Source organism: Trachypithecus francoisi, unplaced genomic scaffold, assembly GCF_009764315.1.
Source record: "Trachypithecus francoisi isolate TF-2019V2 unplaced genomic scaffold, Tfra_2.0 Contig00164, whole genome shotgun sequence".
Lineage (NCBI taxonomy): Eukaryota > Metazoa > Chordata > Mammalia > Primates > Cercopithecidae > Trachypithecus > Trachypithecus francoisi.
In genome coordinates this window covers 69,747-92,193 of record NW_022680497.1, presented here as the reverse complement: position 1 = coordinate 92,193, position 22,447 = coordinate 69,747, and the positions used below count along the sequence as shown (strand labels likewise).

The following is a 22,447-nucleotide window of genomic DNA, read 5'->3' as shown; positions in this document are numbered from 1 at the left end:
TACCAACACCAAGCACAAATGCCCAGCGCCCAGGAGAAGGAAGCAGGTGCTGTCCACATCCAACCATGCATCTTCCAAGCAGGTCTCAGCCACAGACTGAGTCTCTGTCTGTGTAAAGAGGGAGCTCAGGGTTCCAGGCACCTCACTGAGAGACGGCACAGCTGGGGGATCTACTGCAGACCTCAAGGAGGACACAGTGGGTTCATATAAATGCTAAAATATGTTAAATATTTTATAAATTATTTATAAATATTTGTACTTATAAATAATTAAATAAATTATTTGAGAAAATAATGCTCCCAAATCTTCCCCCTTGTGTAGACAGGGAAGAACACAAATAAGGATTCAGGGGGTGAAAAACAAGCAACCTTCCTTGGGTTCCTGTAACTGCCTTGGAGCTGGAGTCATGAGGTGCTTGAACTAACTCTGCAAATTATTCCTAACTGTCCACTGGGCCAGGATCACTTCATTTTGGGGCACCTGCCCTTCACACAGAAGTCTTCCCAACTCATTCCTCCAGCTCCTGGGGTCTCAGCTAAAACATACTTTGGCCACTGAAATCTTTCTTGATTTCTCAATTTAAGATTGCAACAAGTTCCCTGGATACCTCCATCTCCTTGTTCTTTTTATTTCTAACTGTAGAATTTCAAACCATTTCACATCCTATACATTTCGCTTACTCTCGGTAGCAGTTGTCTTTACCCTGGAAGGGAAGCTGCATGTTCCCTGCATGTTCATTGTTGTACCAGCTATGTGTTAGGCAGTCATGGGCACAGACATCAATAAATTAATTCTGATTATTAATTATCCCCACATCACATAATATTACAAAATTCCATTTGTATTACTCAACTTCATAGAAAAAAGATGACACCTAGAGAGAAAAAAATTCCATGTGTCAGTTCATGTGATACTAGACCTTTCAAAAACTAAAATCATTTAAGAATGAAATATAGAAGAATATCATGGGTTAATGTGGCTTATGTAACATTAGGACTTTAGAAAGAAGAGATCATTTTGTCTTGGAGTGGCAAGGATAGGTTTTATGGTGTATCTTAAACTGAAACATAAAGATGTTACAACCGAATACATTAAAAAGAGGATTAGAGAAGACCGTTTGCTGGAGGGAATGGTATCAGGGACAGAAATATGCAAGGTCAGGGTCTAAGTCTACTGGATTTGGAGGAATTGATGTTGTAAGAGAAAAGGATGAACTAGTAATTCGAGCTGATATTCTTAGAGGCATCTATCAATTTAAGGGAAAGGGGCAGATGAGGACAGAGTATCCCTGCTCCTCTGTGTGGATAAAGGCATACTGGGAGAACCACAGGAAGATTCTGCTCCTGCAGTCTAGGGTGGGCAATGACAGCTGCAAACACTAAGGACAGAGAATGCGGGGAGAGGTGTGAGGGTCTCCAAACAATGGGAGCAACTTGCTTAGCCTCCAATAAAACCCAAAGCTTATTAATGGAATGCACACACCCAGGACATTTATGGAATGCCGATGAGATATTTCTAACTTAAAGAAACCACTCATATGGTAGGAGGAGAAAATAAAGAATAAGTCAAATATGAAGCTAACCTTTGAAATGTCATTTCCAAGAAGAGCGTAACCTTTTCTCTGTGGGAGGATAGGAGTCTAACTTCCATAAATACAAATTGGGAAACACAGATGGCCCAATCACACTGCTCAACCTTCCCGCCAGCAACCTGCAGTACTTTTCCACCAGCTCACTCTAGGGCTTAAACTCTCCTGTGTTTGACCTCAAGAGAGTTCAGTTCAACTGCTCTCTCTATTGCAAAGAGTCTCACCTATTGGGACATTACTCAATAACCAATTCTCTGGCATTTCAAAAAAGTGTCTGGTGCTATTTTTCTTTAAAACAAAGGATATTGACTCGTTAGTGTTGCCAATGATATTTTGTGCTTGTTTACATGATATTCTGAACTCTGTTTACAATGAAAAAAGAATGTAAGAGATGAGAAAAGTACTTGTTCCCTTTTCTGAACTTTGGCATAGTTTTTCTTTTGCTGCTGAACAAAGCTGGAGGCATCACACTACCTGACTTCAAACTATACTACAAGGCTACAGTAACCAAAACAGCATGGTACTGGTACCAAAACAGAGATATAGACCAAGGGAACAGAACAGAGTCCTCAGAAATAATACCACACATCTACAGCCATCTGATCTTTGACAAAACTGAAGAAAACTAGAAATGGGGAAAGGATTCCCTATTTAACAAATGGTGTTGGGAAAATTGGCTAGCCATAAGTAGAAAGCTGAAACTGGATCCTTCCTTACTCCTTATACGAAAATTAATTCAAGATGGATTAGAGACTTAAATGACTATTAGACTAATACCATAAAAACCCTAGAAGAAAAACTAGGTAGTACCATTCAGGACATAGGCAGGGCAAGGACTTCATGTCTAAACACCAAAAGCAATGGCAACAAAAGCAAAAATTGACAAATGGAATCTAATTAAACTAAAGAGCTTCTGCACAGCAAAAGAAACTACCATCAGAGTGAACAGGCAACCTGCAGAATGGGAGAAAATTTTTGCAATCTACTTATCTGACAAAGGGCTAATATCCAGAACCTACAAAGAACTCAAACAAATTTATAAGAAAAGAAACAAACAACCCCATCAAAAAGTGGGGAAAGGATATGAACAGACATTTCTCAAAAGAAGACATTCATACAGCCAACAGACACATGAAAAAATGCTCAACATCACTGGCCATCAGAGAAATGCAAATCAAAACCACAATGACATACCATCTCACACCAGTTAGAATGGAAATCATTCAAAAGTCAGGAAACAACAGGTGCTGGAGAGGATGTGGAGAAATAGGAACACTTTTACACTGTTGGTGGGATTGTAAACTAGTTCAACCATTATGGAAAACAGTATGGCGATTCCTCAAGGATCTAGAACTAGATGTACCATATCACCCAGCCATCCCAATATTGGGTATATACCCAAAGGATTATAAATCATGCTGCTATAAAGACACATGCACACGTATGTTTATTGCGGCACTATTCACAATAGCAAAGACTTGGAATCAACCCAAATGTCCATCTGTGACAGACTGGATTAAGAAAATGTGGCACATATGCACCACGGAATATTATTCAGCCATAAAAAGGGTGAATTTGCGTCCTTTGTAGGGACATGGATGCAGCTGGAAACCATCATTCTTAGCAAACTATCACAAGAACAGAAAACCAAACACCACATGTTCTCACTCATAGGTGGGAACTGAACAATGACATCACTTGGGCTTGGGAAGGGAAACATCACACATCAAGGCCTATCATGGGGAGGGGGAAGGGGGGAGGGATTGCATTGGGAGTTATACCTGATATAAATGACGAATTGATGGATGCTGAAGAGTTCATGGGTGCAGCACACCAACATGGCACAAGTATACATATGTAACAAACCTGCACGTTATGCACATGTACCCTAGAACTTAAAGTATAATAAAAAAAAAATAAATAAATAAAAATAAAGTTAAAAAATAAATAAATAAAATAAAATAAAATAAATAAAAGTCCCATAACTCACGAAGAAACTTAAGGTTATGAGAAGTTATTTTTCACTCTAATATTTCCCAGAAGGTCATTCTCACCACCTCTCAATGCTTTGAGATCCTGGATAACAGTGGCCCCCACCCCTCACTTGGCACCAGCCCTCTACCCATGGCCACCCACTAACTCCCGAGACCACCTGGAATTCCTCCTTTCATGAACATCAACTATGAAGCTCCCCATCCCTGACTCACCCACTGTCCTTCCAGCCTCTCTCGTAGCCGTCCCTCCTTCCCTGCTGATCAACATCAACAAGGCTCTTCTCTCCTGGGGCTGTGCATGGGAATCACCAGGGAGCCTGAGGTCCGAGCTGCTCCCGGGACACCTATTGTCTGCTCTCAAGCTGCTCCCAGGACACCTGTCACGTGCTCTCATCTCTTGTCCTTGTGCATTGCACCATCTTTGCCTCAGGTTCTCTACTTTCCGTATTTTTTTGTGGTTTTTGGATCTCTTAATGGGGTCTTGAATTCAAATGTCAGAAACCAATGACAAGCTAAGTTAACATTCTGGCTCCTGAATCTTGGAATTCAGGAGGAATTCTGGCTTTCGGAATTGCTTAATCCAAGAACTCAAAGCATGAGTTACATTGTTGTTTTTACCGTTTTTTTCCCTTTGTTTCTCTACATCTTATTTTGGGCTATCCCCCAGGTGACAGCCTGTGAATCGTGACCTTTGTCGCTAACCTCCTGGAGAAAATCCCTACTTCTTTCCCTGTTGTTCCAGCAACTCCTGAGTCCCATGGCTTCCCCTGAGTCTGTCACTGCAGGGACAGGCTGAGACTCCACCTGGCTCCCACACCACCTCTGCTGCCAGCAGGAAGAATTTAAACTAAGAATGGGTGAGGGGGTTCTTCGGTCACTCCTAAGAGTCCACAGTTCCATGCTGCCATGATGATGGGCTCTTTGTGACACTTTGGGGAAAAGGTGAGAGGGTTCTGTCCTACTTCTTCAATATTATAGAGAAACTGAGATTTACACACACACAAAATGCACACATTCAACTTCTCACCAAAACTGTGCCTTCTGTTCATCTAGGACTGTGTGAAAAGACACCACAGAAAGTAGTGGATTGAAACAGCATGATCAGGTCTTCACTCACACATTTGCAATTGGGGTTTGGATCCTTCCATGGGCATAAGAGGAGAGGTTCTGCTGAGATCTGAAAATTCCAGGGCCAGGACATTCATGCACAGGTGGCGGGTGGTGCTGGCTCAGCTGGGAACTCTCAGAAAGCTGAGCGACGAGACCCTGTGATGTGCTGGGGACAGATCAGGCCAGCTCATCAGAGAGGAGTTTTGTGTGATAGTTCTTAAACTGTCCATAGCTGGGAGCATTTTAACCACAGACATTTACATAAATTTACATTGCAAATCACAGTTGGTTTTTCCTAGAAAGCTGGTTGCTCTGTGTTCTCTAGCCCATCCTTGCAGGTGGGCTCAGTTCCTCTCCTGTGGAATGCTTCGTCTTCCTCCAAGCATGGTATCTGGGCTCCAAAGGCACCAGCCCTCTTAGCACATGTGAACTGCTAAAAAAAATTTTAAATGCCATGACCCAAGTTGCTCTAATATTGCATGGAAGGTCACCCTCACTACCTCTCAGCGCTCTGTCCTACTGGACATTAGTGACCCTTCATCTTCTTTGTTCCAACCCTCCACACCCTAACTTCTGCCACCACTCAGAACCACCTGTGGAGGCTGAGAAGTACAAATCAAGGTGGCAGCAGAATCAGTCTCTGGTGAGGACCAGCCTTTTGGTTCATATACAACATCTTCTCACTGTGTCTTCATCTGGTGGGAGGAATGAAGGAGCTCTCTGGGACCTCTTCCTCAGGGACACTCATTCCATTCATGAGGACCCCACCGTGCTGACCTGCTCACGTCCAAAAAGGCCTCTTCTTTTAATGCTATCATCTTAGGGTCTAAGACTTGAACATACGAATTTCAGAGGAAAAATGTATCAGGCCACAGCACCATCCAACACAGAGAAAGTGAAAGACACCAGTTCACTAGGGCCTAATCCCAGAAAACAGCATGGCATCTAGTTGCATGTAGTCTGTCGGTCAAAATGTCACCCGTCCTAGACCTAATAGGAGAGAACAGAAACCTTCTTTCTATAAAAAAGAGTAAAAGGATTTAGGGGCCATATTTGAAAACAGCTCAAGGAAGCTATTTCCTTATGGTTGATTATAAAATAAACCTGCTGCAGACTTCTGCTGCTGACGCCAATACCGGACACATAGAGAGCTAGTGAGAGGCGGCTGGGAAAGGTGGACAAAGGGCTGGAGACTCGGAGCTCCTGCCTGTCCCAGCTGGATCTGCAGGCCCAGCAGTGGCTGTGTGGCACAGGCAGCATCAGGACCCTCCCTGCAGGACGAGGGACAAAGGGCTGAGCGGAGGGGCAGGGCGAAGCACTCTGCGGAGCTGGGGGGTGGAGGGTCCTCCTCAGAGCTCACCTCCACGCAGCTCTGACCCACGCTAACACGCGCGCTGTGTTCCATGACTACCCTTTCCTACCAGGTCAAAATCATAACACCAGGGCCCTACCCAAGGTCCACATACACTGTGTCTGCTGGGGCCACCAGACACCATAAGCGTGTGTGAGAATATGCATGCTGCTCCTGAAAGACTCTGCCCTCTCACACCTGCAGTCCCACCCACAACTTCTCCAGAATGTTTGCCCCAGCCTGATGATGTCAAGGTTTTTATTGAGTCTAGACTCACTTCAATGTTCCCTAAAATTCAAATGCATGTGTCTGAAAAAACAGCTCCAGTTGCGTCTACATATAGTGTCTACAGTGTGGACACTGATTGTCTACACTGGCCGCAATCAGTGGAAAAATCAGGATGGGGTTGGGGCTATGGATCAACATGGAATTTAAAGTACTATAAAAAAATTTTAGACGTAACACCTTTTTTGTTTAAACCACAGAATTCTGCCAAGGTTCTGGTGCAGGGAAAAGAGAAAAGTGAATAGGACCACAGAGAAGAATCCCTCTGTTCTAACTTGAGTGTTAGAGTTTGAGAATCACCTGGGGAAGGATGGAGACGATGCCTGGGTGTGACCTCAGCACAGACTGAGACGCTGCTAGGGCTCTGGGCTGCCGAGTCCTGACCACAGTCTACGGAGGAGGCAAGGATGGGAGCATGGCCACGAGGCAGAGCAGTGTCCCAGCAGATGGTTCCCAGTCCTGAAGCCAAGAATGGGAGGGAAGGAGAGCACAAGACTAGGTTGGGGCAGAGAAGTCCACCCCTCCAGCGATAGCAGCCACCAGTGACTCTGAGCCAGCTGGAGGGTCTCTGTTCTCCCTGAGCTCCTCAAATCACTCTGAGTGCTGCATGTAAAGCCACCGCCTGGGCCAGGCCACACATCTGTGGCACGGCTGCTGCACCCGCTCTCCCTCTTCCTGGACAGTGCCCAGGTTTCTGCAGGACACACTCATGGCCCCTCCCGCACTGTTGTAAAGATTCTGGGCATCAATTGGTCCTCAGTGGGCTGACAAAGTCCCCTTGCAGTTAAAAACCAAATCCTCACCACTAGTGTGCCAGCCACTTTGCAGCAGGCCCTCCATGTACCGGGGCATCGTGTCTTTGGTGACAGCTATACCCAACTTGTCCATTCCGCTGAGGCCCACCAATATCATCACTCAGAAGCCATTCGCATCCTTTGGGGTCACAGCAGGATACAGTCTGTAGCTGGCCCAGCAGGTGATCTCTCCAGGCCATGCCTGGGTCCCAGGTTCTGAGTTTCACAGGGAGGCCCTCACTACCGCCCATCACAACTCTCAGAGCCTCTGGAAAAAGCACACTAGTCCTGGCTATGGGCTTCTGCACATGTAGACTTCCAGGGAAGGTAGCTCCTTATGCCCCGGGTGGAGCAGGTGTTCCATTTTCATGGCATTTATTCATTTTCTCCTTTAGAACCACACGTATCATTGATTCAGATGGAGGCTCCCACCTCAGGGCATCACAACACTGGGGTGGGTTGAGGGAGTCTCATTTAGTTCATCATCCCCAAGCCACCAGCCTCCTCAAGCGGCACAGTGGCCTCCTAAAGTCACGGTTATTAATGTCTCTGGATGTGCTACGGACACCCAAGGCACCAAGGTCCTTCCAAGGGCCATCGCTTTTTTAATTCTCAACCCCATGGCCACCATCGCCTCATCACAATTGGGCTAGACCCACTGTGCTGCCCACCTTGGTGATCACAGAAGAGTTAGCTTCTTTTTCCCTTAGAGATAACATCATTTACATGTTCTCCAATAATGAGACCTTCCCACACCATCACAGGACATCTACCATCTCAACATCAAACACTTACTGCACAATGAATTGTGGATGGATAGTAAACTATGATCATCTGCGGACTGACGCCCTAGGCCCACTGGCACCCAGCAGGGCCATGAGGCTTTTGCTAGACCACACCTCTCTATTTGACAGGCAACTTCTGGCAAAAGCTCCTGTTTTTACCGGGTTTAAAAGTTAGCTAATATTTCCCACTTACTCCTCCTGGCAGGAAATAGGGATTATTGCTGCAGAACCCTCTGAGGGTGCAGTCAGAGGCAGCAAATGAGGAGAAGAAGCCTTTAAATTAGAGACAACAACTACATCAGGCAAAGACCATATGAAAGTGCCATCACCAAACGTGGCCATGGGGGAGAAAGGCTCCAAGGAAAAGTGGGTGTGAACTGACCCCATAATCTGTGTCAATATGGAAGCACTGGGAAGAAGCCCTGAGTGACAAGATGTCAGTGTTCTCCATGACTGATCTTGCTTGGTATCTCATGTACACACGGCTTGTGGGGTAGCTGTTAAACCCAGGCCTTGCAGCCTAGAGAGCTGCTGGGAACAGGATAGCCCTAGTCAGAATTTGTACCACAGGCTAGAAAACTGGGGAATTCTAGTTTGGATGGTCTTGATCTCTTGACCTCATGATCCACCTGCCTCACCCTCCCAAAGTGGTGGGATTACAGGTGTGAGCCACCGCACCCTGCCAGCATCATTCTCAATGTAACCAAGAACTATGGCATTTTATTCATAATAAAGATGTGCTAAAGTTATGTGAACTACATGAGCTCCTCCAACCCCAAGTCAAAATCTTAGAATCCATGCTAGGCTTTTACTCACATCTCTTCGTTCTGCTACTGATGGTCACATAATGAAGTGGCAAAGGAAACTGTTATTAAACAGTATAGATATTAGCACCACACCTGCCACAGACAGCTCACCACCATTATACATTATACATCTCCAATGAGTCCTGCCCTTGGGGGTTAGATCCACACAAGACTAAGACAGGAACCAGCTCAGCCCTCTGCCTAGGCAGCCATGAGCAGGTGGTGGGCATATGAACACTGGACTCGAACTGGAAAGACCTCAGAGGCCATTGAAAATGACACACTGCGTGGCTGCCACGTGTATGCCAACAACAGAGCTAAGAACTTCAACGCCCTTACCCTTTTTATTCCTCAGACAATCCTGTGAGGTAGGTGCTATTGTTATATAATAACTGTTACCCTTATTCCTCTTTAGAAAATGTGGAAACAGAGGCACAGAGAAGTTACGTCACTTGCTCAGTATCTCCGAGTCAGCACACGGGTGACATAGGATGCCCCCACAGCTGTGCTCTTGCAATTGGTGTCCAGCAGCCTCTGGACAAGTGAGGAAGGTTCATCCACTAGTGCAAAACTGGGCTGTAGGTGCCCACAAGGAGGAGCCAGAGGTCCTCAAGGTCATGAAGGCCCCTATCTCTCCGTCTCCTATCTGCTTGCCTGTTACCAGCAAGAAATATGGTCATGTCTAAGCATCATTTGTCCCCTGGAATATCCTGGAATACAAAACCTCTATTATACAACCAGATACTGTTGCTGTCTTATTTTCTTCCAGGCCAATTCCCTTGCACCCTACTTTCTTACCACAGTTAAGTTAATTCCTATGTTAAATAATTAACTCATCCGTCAAGGGAGTACATGCCTTCTAAGAGTGAATGTCCATATTATGGGTGGAAATCCTCTTTTTGTCCTGGCCCTGAGTGACCTGGACAAGTAGACCTTTCTACCCTGAGGCCAGCTCCTCAGGTAGAAAGTGCAGCATCGACATCTCTATGAAAATGACCAGGACAATAGAAAAAAAAAGGTAAGAAAAACAAGTAAAGAAAAACATAAGGGAAAGGAAAGGGGGGACTACATGGCCCAAATACATGAGTTTACTGTGAAAACTCATTTTGGAGATAGAGAGAAGATAAGCACAAGGTAAAGAGATCTGAATTGTTCGTTTCCAGGTTTTCAAATGGAATCTTGCCTGATCTGGGTCTCAATTAAAAAAGCACAAGGACAGCTGAGCCTGTAGCAGGTGTCGCTGAGGATGTAGGTCCCAGAGTGATGCCCAGTGACAACAGGTGGGTCTGCAACTGCAGGTGCCCCTCACCTGGTGACCTTAAGGAAGATGGAGCAGCGTATTGGGCACAGGGCTGGGTTTCGGGGTACAGGAAATCAGATCAGAGCAGCCCAGAGGAGGACTGTGTCTGCTCATGGAAAACATAGCTCGCAGATCCTATTAGAGCAGAATAAAGAGATCATTACTGGCCACCTGTCGGCCATTTAAGATCTGGTTCTTCCTTTCATGCTCTCTGTCATTTATATCACACAGTCCTCTCTCCCTGCACACAGGCACTCAGACTCAGAGACATGCACATGCACACGTACAACACATACATCCTCACTTTCCACCTCCCAACACACTCCCGTCACCACACATGCACACATACATATAAACATACAAGCATACGCACAGGTGCACACACACCCTGAAGCGCAGACTCCAAACTCTAATAGATCTGGTTTAGTCTCTGAGACCGAAGCTGCTCAGACTGACATGCACAGGCCGGAAAAACAAATTTTTGCACCCAACACCCCTTGGAGAGAGTTTATTGCCCCCAATTTAGAGCCAAAAGGCAGAGGCCATGATAGGTGAAGTCATTCACTAATGATCCAACAGCTAGTTGATGACACCACTGAGACCACAGCTCCCAACAGACAGCACATTGACCTGCCGTCTTACGCGAAGCCCATAATGCAGTTTTCATTCCTGCAAAGGGGACACCTACATCTGGGTCCTCTGTCCCAGGTTGCTCCAAGGCTAGGATCTGGTGCACTTTCTCCAAGAGGCTCCAGAGAAGGACAAGGGTCCTCAGGGCTGTGAGCTTCCTATAGGTCAAGTCTCTCAAGGGACAGAGGAGTTTGAGGACCAAGGGGAGTGAAAAGACCCCAGCTCTGTGCTGTCTGGAGGAAGCAGCATCCCAGGGCAATGAGCTACCCCAAACCTGTGTGGCTGTGGGATAGCGGCATCCTTTGGGTTGATAGTTCAGACCTTTGACAGTTCTCCAATCCAGGGCTGCACCGAAACACCTGCTATTCATGGTCATGAAGGCCCCTATCACTCTTCCTGTCTCCCATCTGCTTGACTGTTACCAGTAATAAATACACATCTAAGCATTAGTTGTTCCCTGGAATATCCTGGAATACAAAACCTCTATTATAAAATCAGATTCTGTTGCTATCTTAAGTATTTTCTTTCACGCCAATTTCCTTGCCCTCTACTTTGTAGCACAGTTTAATTAATTTTTATGTTAAATAATTAAATCATCGATCAGAGAGTACATGCCTTCTAAGAGTGAATGTCCATATTATGGATGCAATTCCTGTTTTTGTCCCAGCCCTGAGTATAGGACGGGCAAGATCAGACTCAGAATAAAGGACAAGAAAAACAGTTTTTCAGGCTTTATTTTAAATGACAGCAGGTTTGAAGTCAAGAGGACATTAGATAATGGGCACCTTGCTACAGTTAAAGAAACAAAGGAACAGGAAAGGCATTTTATCTAAATGATGTTTACAAACACATTAAGGAACTAAAAATATTTTCCGTAATGTCAGTGGAGTTTTCTCTCCTTTCTTTTCTCTCTCTCTCTCTCGACAGAGTCTTGCTCTGTTGCCCACTGCAATCTCAGCTAACTGAAACCTCTGCCTTCCAGGTTCAAGTGATACTCGTGTCTCAGCCTCCAGAGTAGCTGGGACTATAGGCACCTGCTGCCACATCCAGCTAATTTTTGTATTTTTAGTAGACACAGAGTTTTACCATGTTGGCAAGGCTGGTCTCAATCTCCTAACTTCAAATAATCTGCCCACTTTGGCCTCCCAAAGTGTTGGCATTACAGGTGTGAGCTACTGCGCACAGCCCAGTGGAGTTCTCTAGAAATACTTCTGCCAGAAATAATAAGAAACTTGATTGGCAACAGAGTTGTGTCCAAGGCTGAGCAATGGGCTGCCGACGGGGGCCTGGTCCTGGGAAGATGGGCCACTGGGCATCTTCTGGCTTGGCCAGTGCTCAGCTCTGCTGTCTGAGCAAACCACAGGGCCTGGACAGTGGTTTTTAAACCACCCATTTCTCTTTCCAGATTTTCTGCTCACCCAATTAATTTTGGGTCAGAGAAGGATGAAGAGAGACTGAAGATATCAATTGCTCCAATTAATAAGGACTCTGGGTGATCAAACACATAACAGAATTCATGGAGAAAGGTTAGAACCAGAATACAAATGTTCCAAATTGTTTCTTCAGTCATTGCTAGAGATTCAGAGAGACAATGCCAGAGAGATGTAGGCTAGGAAGCAATCGTGGAATGCTATCTGCAAACTCAACAATCTCCAGTGAGAAATAGAGAAGCAGTACAAATACAGATGTTTTAAAACCTGGTGCTAAATGGCCACTAGGGTAAAATAAGGGCCATGAAAGCTGGAATCACTGATACAGGAAATTAGTCCCTCCCAGTCTCCCTATTAATTCACAAATTCAAATTGATATTATAGATATTACAGATCTGACTGAGATCCTCTCATTTTCATAAGGTAGAATAAGTGGGAGATACACTCTATTAGTTTCTCTGCAAAGAAAGAAAAAACTGAAACACATATCAAACACCACAACCTCCCCACTGTACTCTAAGGGTCTGGCTTCTCTCCCACTCTCTCAAGGCAATAGCATGACTCGACACTCTCTAATTTTGTAGGAGTCACTAAGAATAAAGACAGGAGTTTGGACTGGCACAAAGGTTTAGAAGCCCACACAATCTTATTTGAAATAGCACTCAAAAATAAAATTCTTAGAAGTAAATTTAACCAAAAAATGAAAGATCTGTACACTGAAAACTATAAATATTGATGAATAAAACTGAAGAAGACACAAATAAATGGAAAGATACATTGAGTTCATGGTTTTGAAGAATTAATATTATTAAAATGTTTATACTACCCAAAGTGATCTGCAGATCCTCATCAAAATTCCAATGCAATTTTTCACAGAAATTTAAAAAAATACTAAAATTGGTATGAAATCAGAAATGACACCGAATAGTCAAAGCAATCTTGAGTGCAAATAACAAAGATAGAGGCATCATGCTCTCTGGTTTTAAAATGTTTTTATTGTAAGCAAAACAGCATGGTCTGGCATAAAAGCAGACACAATAACCAAAGGAAAGGAGTAGAAAGCCCAAAACTAAACCCAAGCATTTATGATTATTTGATCTTCAACAAAGATGCCAAGAACACACAATAGGGAAAGGATAGTCTCTTCAAAGAAGGTGTAAGGAAAACTAGAGATCCACAAGCAGAAGAATGAAATTGGACACTTATCCCGCACTATACCCAAAAATCAACTCACAATGGATTGAAGACTTGTATAAAAGACCCAACATTGTAAATCTACTAGAAGAAAACATGGGAGGAAATCTTACGACATTTCTCTGGGCAATTATTTCTACCACAGGACTCCAAAAGCAAAGACAACAAAAGCAAAAATAGACAAAGGAGGTTACATCAACTAAAAAACGTCTGCACAGAAAGGAAACAAAGTGAAGTGATGACCCATGGACTAGGAGAAAGTATCTGTAAACCATACATCTGATAAGGGGCTAATATCCCAAATATATCAGGAATTCAAACTACTCAACAAGAAGAAGACAAACATCTCCATTTTAAAATGGGCAATAAACCTGGCCCACAGATATATGGAAAACATACTCAACATCACTAATTATCAGGAAAATGCAAATTAAAATCACAAAGAGGTCATCATCTGTTAGAATGGCTTTAAACAAATAGACAAATAATATGTGTTGGTGAGGATATAAAAAAAGGGGACCCTTGTATGCCATTGGTGGAAATGTAAATTAGTACAGCCATTTTGGAGAATAGTATGGGGCTTCCTCAAAGCACTAAACATAGAATTACCATATGACCCAGCAATCCCGCTTCTGGGTATATCTCCAAAGAAACTGAAATCACTATATCGGCCAGGCGCGGTGGCTCACACCTATAATCCCAGCACTTTGGGAGGCTGAGGCAGGTGGATCACGAGGTCAGGAGATCGAGATCATCCTGGCTAACACGGTGAAACCCCTTCTCTACTAAAAATACAAACAAATTAGCTGGGCGTGGTGGCGGCGCCTGTAGTCCCAGCTACTCAGGAGGCTGAGGCAGGAGAACCGGGTGAACCCCATAGGTGGAGCTTGCAGTGAGCCGAGATCGCACCACCGCACTCCAGCCTGGGGGACAGAGCAAGACTCCATCTCAACAAAAAAAGAAAGAAAGAAAGAAAGAAATCACCATATCAGAGAAGAATCTGCACTCCCATGTCCATTTCAGCATTATTCACAATAAGTAAGATGTGGAATCAGCCTAATGTTCATCAGTGGATGAATGAAGAAAAAATGGTATATATGCAACATGGTATACTATACAGCCTTAAAAAAAAGAAGGAAATTGGCCACGCGTGGTGGCTCACGCCTGTAATCCCAGCACTTGGGGAGGACATGGTGGGCGGATCACGAGGTCAGGAGATCAAGACCATCCTGGTTAACATGGTGAAACCCTGTCTCTACTAAAAATACAAAAAATTAGCCGGGCGTGGTGGCGGATGCCTGTAGTCCCAGCTACTCGGGAGGCTGAGGCAGGAGAATGGCGGGATCCCAGGAGGCAGAGGTTGCAGTGAGCCGAAATCGCGCCACTGCACTCCAGCCTGGGTGACAGAGCGAGACTCCCTCTCAAAGAAGGAAATTCCTTCATGAAAACATGGATGGAATGAGAGGACAATGTGCTAGAGAAATAAACTAGGCACAGAAAGACAATACTAATGATACACTTGTATTGGAAATGTTACAATGCGATGTATGGAAAACTGGAGTACAAAGGTGGTGGTTTCAGAAGCTGGAGGTGGGTGAGAGGGAGGGATAGAAAAGAGAAGATGTTAAGCCAGGGTACAGAGTTTCAGTTTGCTGGACAGTCTCAGTGATCTATGGCACTGCAGGTGCACAGTTAATAGTAATGTATTGTATCTTTCAAACTGCTAAAGGACTCGATTTGTAATTCTCCTTAAAAAATTAAGTTGCTGGGGTGTAGCAAGATGGCCGAATAGGAACAGCTCCAGTCTCCAACTCCGAGCGCGAGCGACACAGAAGACCGGTGATTTCTGCATTTTCAACTGAGGTACTGGGGTCATCTCGCTAGGGAGTGCCAGACAGTCGGTGCTGGTCAGCTGCTGCAGCCTGACCAGCAAGAGCTGAAGCAGGGCGAGGCATCGCCTCACCTGGGAAGCGCAAGTGGGAAGGGAATCCCTTTTCCTAGCCAGGGGAACTGAGACACACAACACCTGGAAAATCAGGTATCTCCCACCCCAATACTGCGCTTTAAGCAAACGGGCACACCAGTAGAATATATCCCACACCTGGCCGGGAGGGTCCCAAGCCCACGGAGCCTCCCTCATTGCTAACACAGCAGTCTGCAGCGATCTATCCGCAAGGCAGCAGCGAGGCTGGGGGAGGGGCGCCCGCCATTGCTGAGGCTTAGGTAGGTAAACAAAGCCGCTGGGAAGCTCGAACTGGGTGGAGCTCCCAGCAGCTCAAGGAAACCTGCCTGTCTGTGTAGACTCCACCTCTGGGGACAGGGCACAGCTAAAAAACAACAGGGAAGCAGCAGAGGCCTGTGCAGATGCGAACGACTCTGTCTGACAGCTTTGAGAGAGAGCAGTGGATCTCCCAACACGGAGGTTGAGATCTGAGAACGGACAGACTGCCTGCTCAAGTGGGTCCCTGACCCCTGAGTAGCCTAACTGGGAGACATCCCCCACTAGGGGCAGTCTGACACCCCACACCTCACAGGGTGGAGTACACCCCTGAGAGGAAGCTTCCAAAGGAAGAATCAGACAGGTACAACGCTGTTCAGCAATATTCTATCTTCTGCAACCTCTGCTGCTGATACCCAGGCAAACAGGGTCTGGAGTGGACCTCAAGCAATCTCCAACAGACTACAGCTGAGGTCCTGACTGTCAGAAGGAAAACTATCAAACAGGAAGGACACCTATACCAAAACCCCATCAGTACGTCACCATCATCAAAGACCAGAGACAGATAAAACCACAAAGATGGGGAAGAAGCAGGGCAGAAAAGCTGGAAATTCAAAAAATAAGAGCGCATCTCCCCCTGCAAAGGAGCGCAGCCATCGCCAGCAACGGATCAAAGCTGGTCAGAGAATGACTTTGACGAGATGAGAGAAGAAGGCTTCAGTCCATCAAACTTCTCAGAGCTAAAGGAGGAATTACGTACCCAGCGCAAAGAAACTAAAAATCTTGAAAAAAGAGTGGAAGAATTGACAGCTAGATAATTAATGCAGAGAAGGTCATAAACGAAATGACAGAGATGAAAACCATGACACGAGAAATACGTGACAAATGCACAAGCTTCAGTAACCGACTCGATCAACTGGAAGAAAGAGTATCAGCGATTGAGGATCAAATGAATGAAATGAAGCGAGAAGAGAAACCAAAAGAAAAAAAGAAGAAAAAGAAATGAACAAAGCCTGCAAGAAGTATGGGATTATGTAAAAAGACCAAATCTACGTCTGATTGGGGTGCCTGAAAGTGAGGGGGAAAATGGAACCAAGTTGGAAAACACTCTTCAGGATATCATCCAGGAGAACTTCCCCAACCTAGTAGGGCAGGCCAACATTCAAATTCAGGAAATACAGAGAACGCCACAAAGATACTCCTCCAGAAGAGCAACTCCAAGACACATAATTGCCAGATTCACCAAAGTTGAAATGAAGGAAAAAATCTTAAGGGCAGCCAGAGAGAAAGGTCGGGTTACCCACAAAGGGAAGCCCATCAGACTAACAGCAGATCTCTCGGCAGAAACTCTACAAGCCAGAAGAGAGTGGGGGCCAATATTCAACGTTCTTAAAGAAAAGAATTTTCAACCCAGAATTTCATATCCAGCCAAACTAAGTTTCATCAGTGAAGGAGAAATAAAATCCTTTACAGATAAGCAAATGCTTAGAGATTTTGTCACCACCAGGCCTGCCTTACAAGAGACCCTGAAGGAAGCCCTAAACATGGAAAGGAACAACCGGTACCAGCCATTGCAAAAACATGCCAAAATGTAAAGACCATCGAGGCTAGGAAGAAACTGCATCAACTAACGAGCAAAATAACCAGTTAATATCATAATGGCAGGATCAAGTTCACACATAACAATATTAACCTTAAATGTAAATGGACTAAATGCTCCAATTAAAAGACACAGACTGGCAAACTGGATAAAGAGTCAAGACCCATCAGTCTGCTGTATTCAGGAGACCCATCTCACATGCAGAGACATACATAGGCTCAAAATAAAGGGATGGAGGAAGATCTACCAAGCAAATGGAGAACAAAAAAAGCAGGGGTTGCAATCCTAGTCTCTGATAAAACAGACTTTAAACCATCAAAGATCAAAAGAGACAAAGAAGGCCATTACATAATGGTAAAGGGATCAATTCAACAGGAAGAGCTAACTCTCCTAAATATATATGCACCCAATACAGGAGCACCCAGATTCATAAAGCAAGTCCTTAGAGACTTACAAAGAGACTTAGACTCCCATACAATAATAATGGGAGACTTCAACACTCCACTGTCAACATTAGACAGATCAACGAGACAGAAAGTTAACAAGGATATCCAGGAATTGAACTCATCTCTGCACCAAGCGGACCTAATAGACATCTATAGAACTCTCCACCCCAAATCAACAGAATATACATTCTTCTCAGCACCACATCACACTTATTCCAAAATTGACCACATAATTGGAAGTAAAGCACTCCTCAGCAAATGTACAAGAACAGAAATTATAACAAACTGTCTCTCAGACCACAGTGCAATCAAACTAGAACTCAGGACTAAGAAACTCAATCAAAACCGCTCAACTACATGGAAACTGAACAACCTGCTCCTGAATGACTACTGGGTACATAACGAAATGAAAGCAGAAATAAAGATGTTCTTTGAAACCAATGAGAACAAAGATACAACATACCAGAATCTCTGGGACACATTTAAAGCAGTGTGTAGAGGGAAATTTATAGCACTAAATGCCCACAAGAGAAAGCAGGAAAGATCTAAAATTGACACTCTAACATCACAATTAAAAGAACTAGAGAGGCAAGAGCAAACACATTCAAAAGCTAGCAGAAGGCAAGAAATAACTAAGATCAGAGCAGAACTGAAGGAGAGAGACACAAAAAACCCTCCCAAAAATCAATGAATCCAGGAGTTGGTTTTTTGAAAAGATCAACAAAATTGACAGACCGCTAGCAAGACTAATAAAGAAAAAAGAGAGGAATCAAATAGACAAAAAAAAATGATAAAGGGGATATCACCACCGACCCCACAGAAATACAAACTACCATCAGAGAATACTATAAACACCTCTACGCAAATCAACTAGAAAATCTAGAAGAAATGGATAATTTCCTGGACACTTACACTCTCCAAGACTAAACCAGGAAGAAGTTGAATCCCTGAATAGACCAATAGCAGGCTCTGAAATTGAGGCAACAATTAATAGCCTACCCACCAAAAAAAGTCCAGGACCAGATGGATTCACAGCTGAATTCTACCAGAGGTACAAGGAGGAGCTGGTACCATTCCTTCTGAAACTATTCCAATCAATAGAAAAAGAGGGAATCCTCCCTAACTCATTTTATGAGGCCAACATCATCCTGATACCAAAGCCTGGCAGAGACACAACAAAAAAAAAGAATTTTAGACCAATATCCCTGATGAACATCGATGCAAAAATCCTCAATAAAATACTGGCAAACCGGATTCAGCAGCACATCAAAAAGCTTATCCACCATGATCAAGTGGGCTTCATCCCTGGGATGCAAGGCTGGTTCAACATTCGCAAATCAATAAACGTAATCCAGCATATAAACAGAACCAAAGACAAGAACCACATGATTATCTCAATAGATGCAGAAAAGGCTTTTGACAAAATTCAACAGCCCTTCATGCTAAAAACGCTCAATAAATTCGGTATTGATGGAACGTACCTCAAAATAATAAGAGCTATTTATGACAAACCCACAGCTAATATCATACTGAATGGGCAAAAACTGGAAAATTCCCTTTGAAAACTGGCACAAGACAGGGATGCCCTCTCTCACCACTCCTATTCAACATAGTGTTGGAAGTTCTGGCTAGGGCAATCAGGCAAGAGAAAGAAATCAAGGGTATCCAGTTAGGAAAAGAAGAAGTCAAATTGTCCCTGTTTGCAGATGACATGATTGTATATTTAGAAAACCCCATTGTCTCAGCCCAAAATCTCCTTAAGCTGATAAGCAACTTCAGCAAAGTCTCAGGATACAAAATTAATGTGCAAAAATCACAAGCATTCTTATACACCAGTAACAGACAAGCAGAGAGCCAAATCAGGAATGAACTTCCATTCACAATTGCTTCAAAGAGAATAAAATACCTAGGAATCCAACTTACAAGGGATGTAAAGGACCTCTTCAAGGAGAACTACAAACCACTGCTCAGTGAAATCAAAGAGGACACAAACAAATGGAAGAACATACCATGCTCATGGATAGGAAGAATCAATATCGTGAAAATGGCCATACTGCCCAAGGTATTTATAGATTCAATGCCATCCCCATCAAGCTACCAATGACTTTCTTCACAGAATTGGAAAAAACTGCTTTAAAGTTCATATGGAACCAAAAAAGAGCCCGCATTGCCAAGACAATCCTAAGTCAAAAGGACAAAGCTGGAGGCGTCACGCTACCTGACTTCAAACTATACTACAAGGCTACAGTAACCAAAACAGCATGGTACTGGTACCAAAACAGAGATATAGACCAATGGAACAGAACAGAGTCCTCAGAAATAATACCACACATCTACAGCCATCTGATCTTTGACAAACCTGAGAAAAACAAGAAATGGGGAAAGGATTCCCTATTTAATAAATGGTGCTGGGAAAATTGGCTAGCCATAAGTAGAAAGCTGAAACTGGATCCTTTCCTTACTCCTTATACGAAGATTAATTCAAGATGGATTAGAGACTTAAATGTTAGACCTAATACCATAAAAACCCTAGAAGAAAATCTAGGTAGTACCATTCAGGACATAGGCATGGGCAAGGACTTCATGTCTAAAACACCAAAAGCAACGGCAGCAAAAGCCAAAATGACAAATGGGATCTAATTAAACTAAAGAGCTTCTGCACAGCAAAAGAAACTACCATCAGAGTGAACAGGCAACCTACAGAATGGAGAAAATTTTTGCAATCTACTCATCTGACAAAGGGCTAATATCCAGAATCTACAAAGAACTCAAACAAATATACAAGAAAAAAACAAACAACCCCATCAAAAAGTGGGCAAAGGATATGAACAGACATTTCTCAAAAGAAGACATTCATACAGCCAACAGACACATGAAAAAATGCTCATCATCACTCGCCATCAGAGAAATGCAAATCAAAACCACAATGAGATACCATCTCACACCAGTTAGAATGGCAATCATTAAAAAGTCAGGAAACAACAGGTGTTGGAGAGGATGTGGAGAAATAGGAACACTTTTACACTGTTGGTGGGATTGTAAACTAGTTCAACCATTATGGAAAACAGTATGGCAATTCCTCAAGGATCTAGAACTAGATGTACCATATGACCCAGCCATCCCACTACTGGGTATATACCAAAGGATTATAAATTATGCTATACAAAGACACATGCACACGTATGTTTATTGCGGCACTATTCACAATAGCAAAGACTTGGAATCAACCCAAATGTCCATCTGTGACAGACTGGATAAGAAAATGTGGCACATATACACCATGGAATACTATGCAGCCATAAAAAAGGATGAGTTTGCGTCCTTGTAGGGACATGGATGCAGCTGGAAACCATCATTCTTAGCAAACTATCACAAGAACAGAAAACCAAACACCGCATGTTCTCACTCATAGGTGGGACTGAACAATGAGATCACTTGGACTCGGGAAGGGGAACATCACACACTGGGGCCTATCATGGGAGGGGGGAGGGGGAGGGATTGCATTGGGAGTTATACATGATATAAATGATGAATGATGGGTGCTGACGAGTTGATGGGTGCAGCACACCAACATGGCACAAGTATACATATGTAACAAACTGCACGTTATGCACATGTACCCTAGAACTTAAAGTATAATAAAAATAAATAAAATAAAAATAAATAAGTTGCTGAGTGATGGCTATCTTTAATAGCGAAGGCTTCTGCATGTGATTATCAATCCAAATCACATCATACCTACAAATATAACAAAAAAATTTTCAGTAAAAATAAACAAATCTGAACAAAACTTAAATGAGGAATTTCAAATGTAGAGGCTCTCCAAGACCCCACACTGAGCAGCAAGGATGTGTATCAAATATGGTCATATATAGAAATACACAGTATATCTTAAAAATGTGTAAGATACTGCCTCTTTTTTTGTTTTAAGAGAAAGGGGTCTCACTATGTTGTCAGGCTGGTATTGAACTCGGTCTTGATGATCCTCCCACCTCAGCCTCTAAATAGCTAGAACTACATGCATGTGCACCATACTGGCTTAAGATGCATTCTTTCACACAGCAATTCTATTTCTATAAGTTTCTCCATATGGATAAGGGGACATATACACAAGATAATCACCGTAACTTTACTTATTACTGCAAAAGTTTAAGAATAACCAAATTGTAATAATTTTATCGTATTTTATCAATAGAAAAAAATAAGTGATGGCATATATAAACCCTGGGATAGTATAAGCCTCTTAAAACTTATAACAGCGTTCTATGTGTTTAGATACACAAAGTGCCCAGACACAGGTGATAAAAGCAAAGTGCAGAATACTATGAATAACTGTTAATAGTTATGGTTTCCTGGGTCAGAATGGAAGGCCTGGGGGTAGAAATGAGAGCTCATTACTTCTTCTACCGTTTGAATGTTGTTCCTCGCATATGATTTAACATTTTCTAAAAATAAAAATAAAAATAAAATAAAAGATCTCAGAAGGGGTCGTAGGCACCTAATTACTTGATATTCCTCAAAGTGGAGAGAAGTACCTGCTACACATTGTATGATGCATTCAGATCACACCAACTTCTTGAACTAAATCTGAATTTTGATTTTCATCTGATAAACTTGGCCTACTATTCTACTGAACTCATTTCCCCTATAGCTGATAAGGTCATTGTCCTGTCCACACTGGCCCCGGCAGGAGACTACTCACCTCAAGATCTCAAAAGTCTCCTATATGAGGTTAGCAATATCCCTGAATCCTGCAGTGGATTAACTCTCTACTCCACTGGGACCCAGGTCTGACCCAGAGAGTCATCCAGAGAGTACCAGGGATCATCTTTGGAAAACAAGAGGCATTTGATCCCCAAATGTATTGAATGAAAGCACTGTTGTTTTCTTCTCTGAATATATAAAAGTAAATACTC

The 22,447-nt window shown here is 43.4% G+C and overlaps 1 long non-coding RNA gene across 4 annotated transcripts in view; it reads right to left on the bottom strand.

The window, feature by feature from the left end:
• Positions 1–22,447, bottom strand: part of LOC117072455 — a 128,829-nt gene that overhangs the window by 68,339 nt on the left and 38,043 nt on the right. The gene's annotated exons all lie outside the window — the stretch shown is intronic.